The sequence below is a fragment of the Podarcis raffonei genome, chromosome 11 (assembly GCF_027172205.1).
Source record: "Podarcis raffonei isolate rPodRaf1 chromosome 11, rPodRaf1.pri, whole genome shotgun sequence".
NCBI lineage: Eukaryota > Metazoa > Chordata > Lepidosauria > Squamata > Lacertidae > Podarcis > Podarcis raffonei.
In genome coordinates, this window is record NC_070612.1 from 52,653,376 (window position 1) to 52,657,204 (window position 3,829).

Here is a 3,829-nt window from a genome sequence, read left to right on the forward strand (position 1 = left end):
CATAGCTTTCCTGGATTGCAAGTTTATTCTCTCACACTGAATTGTGCTCTATTCTTCTTCACATGCTTTATGATACTGATGAACACTGAACTAAGATGTTTTCCCCCCCTCAACTTTGTAATTTTCCTAATGCCACTGATAAAATATCAAGGCCTCAGTGACATCAGGCAGTACGAAATATTATTCTCTCCCATGGGATTAATAATCTGACCACCTCCCCTTTGCGAATAGATCTAACATTGCCGATTAGCTGTTCTGGGTGGCATGACAATTATCTGGTATGAGGATGCACGAGGAGAGCAAATGTTTTTGACCCAGGGGTGAAATCTATAACACTCAACTTGCCAGATATTTCTTTATTTTTATCTTATAATACTGAAGTAGACTCATTACATTTGACTCTCCAAAGGATTCATAGTTGATATGGGTATCAGTTGAATTAGTCGCATGCACCTGTAAACATTCCCCCCCCCCAATTTTTGTATTCTTAGCAAACATCAGATTGGCTAGGAGAAATCAGGTATTTTCTGTGAGGACAGAAAAATTTCATCTCAGTACTCATCCCTGCTCCTTTAAGCTGGAGGGCAGGGAACAGTCCCTGAAGGGTGGGGATATATGATAAGACACAGGTTTCCAAATCCAGCCTTCCCACATGTCAGTTGTGGCATCAGGGAGTAGCACAGGATTACCTGCATCTCATATGCTGACAGGTGAGGGTTCAGGATGGGCAACTGATGGACTTAGTATGGTTTGCAAATCTTGAATGGACAGGGCAAAACCTCTGTGCCAAATGACATTTTCATTACAGTACAGTGGTACCTCAGGTTACAAACACCTCGGGTTACAAACACTTCGGGTTACAGACTCCGCTAACCTGGAAGTAGTACCTCGGATTAAGAACTTTACCTCAGGATGAGAATAGAAATCGTGCGCTGGCGGCAGCGGGAGGCCCCATTAGCTAAAGTGGTACCTCAGATTAAGAACGGTTTCAGGTTAAGAACTGACCTCCGGAACGAATTAAGTTCGTAACCAGAGGTACCACTGTACATGCGTCAAAGCAAGATGTTGCTGCTGTTGTTTTTTAATTAAAAGCTGCATCGTGAAGAGAATGAGCTACTTTGAAGCAGAACATATTAACATTTTGGCAAGTGTGTGTATCAAAAGCTGGAGAATGCAATTAAGTATCTTTAAAAATAGCACGCACGTTACATTTCAAATGTCACCCAAAAGCTACTTAAAGGCATCCTTCGCATTGGAATACGCATTGCTCACAAATACTTTAATGCTGTGAACCCTTTAATCCTTGCACCCCCTTGCCTGAATACAAAGAGAATTGCAGACAAGCAGATGCCTGCAATATGAGACCACAGTTTATGCCAGTTTACCTTCCATGGTCCAAGGAGAAATAGGTAGGAAAGACTTAAGAAGGCCTGATGCGCCAAGGGTGAATACAGAATCCCTTTATGGACATTTGACCCTTATAGAACAAATGTGCATTTAGAGGGTGTGGCATTACATCAGCAGGCCCAACTTCTGACTGCCACACATCCATTTGAACTAGAGCTGTGCCCCAAAATTTCTTTTCGGTCATTTGTTGGGCGGCAATGGAATCAGTTTTAAACCAAAAAAGACCCCAACCCTGTGCCACTCACAGAAGTGCAGTTTCTCTCTGCAGTTTCCCAGAATGCCTTGGGAACAACCTGTTGCTCCCAGGGCATTCTGGGAAATGTGGCCCGAGGGAAACTGCCTAAGGCTTTCTCCACAATATCTTGCCGGCAAGGTAAGGGACAGCTATCTCTCAAAAGCTTTGGAGGAAATCCTCTTTTTTCCACTTCCCCCCTGGACAGTGGCAGAAAATCAGCCCCTGTTTTAACAGCAGGAATATTTTCAGGAATCTGGGAGAAATGTCAGCTCAATCTTAATCTGAACATCTGTCAAGAGTATACACATGTAGGTGCACAACCTCTTTGCTGATGTTCACATAAACACAAAGTACGTTGTGTATTTGCTCCAGATTAAATGTCTACAGGAGATTAATTTTAGGTTCTGAAGAGTTATGCAAATGGTTTTGACACCCATTCAGTAGGATCTGAAGCTTTTGTTTTCAGTTTTCAGTCTATTGAAATGGCTTCCTTCACATGTAGAATAGATGGGTTGAATCCAACAAGTTTCCTTCTCCAGAGGAAGCAAACTACTAGATCCATTTGGGTGTCTTCACCCAAAGAATGTACCCCAAAGCAAGTTTCTTTCCCCTTCCCCCCTCTTGATTTCACAGAATTGGGATTGCTCCTAGAAGCAGGCATCTTAAAACCATTTCTAATTGCATGCAAGACGTTTGTCTCATTTTCTGCTGAGTGAGTCTTCTTTCTAGCTGTCAGAAAATCCAACAGCATTGAGCCAGGCAATAATTCAATATGTAACCACATAATTGGTCTGTTCTGCCTGCAAGCCAGCGCTTTGGCAAAGGTTTTCATCTTTTCCATTTGGGATTCGATTAAGAAAAGTGACAAACCAAAAGAAAGACGTATTATGTGAGACATCATGTAGCTGGATGTTAAAAAATAACAGGCTATATACAGCCTTTGAAGTGAATGGGCATCTTGAATAGGAATCTCAGGCTAACTTATGAAAAGCATCAAAACTACAGGAGGATTGACTTGTGGCTGGCTGTGGCCATCCACTCGGAGCTGATGTGTTTCTTAACTGAGGTCCGTGGAAGCCAAATAACCCAGCTCCAACCCATTTGAGGCCTTTCCTTGCTAGCATTTACTTTCTCCACCCCAAGCAATAGAAAATCATGAAAATCTCCACAGAGAGGCAGCTAGCTGGATAAAGTATTCCATCTGACTCTGCCGCTAGTTGGATAAAGTATTCCATCTTACTCTGTGGCTTTTGGAAACTGCATGAGCTCAAAAGTCTCCCATCAATGCCCCTCTTTGGAATTTAGAGGCTGCCCTTAGCATGAATTGCTCTCCTGGTCCTCTTCTAGGTTTCAGCTCCTTTCCCAGGGTCTCTGTTTTATTTCTTTGCTATTTATTTTAAAGCCTTCTACCCATTTAAATTGCCTAAGAAAGTTGGGGGCACCAACAGACCCTCCAAGTGTCCCTATTTTCCAGGGACAGTCCCGGTTTCTGATTTGACCCCAGAATGTTCCGCTTTTCCTCATGACATCCTCATTTTCACGGGACAAAAACTAGAGGGTATGGTAGGACATCCTTATTTTTGTTGGAGAAATGTTGGAGGGTATGGAGTTATGTGAACACCGAGCCAAGGAGATAACCTTCAGAAGACATCTGAAAGCAGCCATGTGTAGGGAAGTTTTTAAATGTTTCCTTATGTTTTTATATATGTTGAAAATTGCCCCAGAGTGGCCAGGGCAACCCAGTCAGATGGCTGGGGTATAAATATTATTATTATTATTAGATGCACTTTCTTTGGGGTTTTGTTCTTGGTTGGGTTTAATATAGAGAATGTTGTGCTTATTATTATTATTATTATTATTATTATTATTATTTGAATAGGACGTCCCTATTTTATCATCAGATAAATGTTGGAGGGTATGCAGTAACAAAACAATGCAAATGAAACAACAGTCCAACCAACTAAGGAAAAAAACCCCAAGAAAGTGGGAATATATGCACAACATCTAATGGCAATGAATGCACCCGAACACTAAGGGAGCACACAGTGTACAGCCTGCCATTTCATCCATTGCAGCAGCAGAAGTATCATTTGAACTTCTGATAATTTATTGTAGGGTGATTGTGTTTTTCTCCTATATCTTGAACCAAATGAACATACACTTTCCTGCTTTTAAATTGACTGGAGG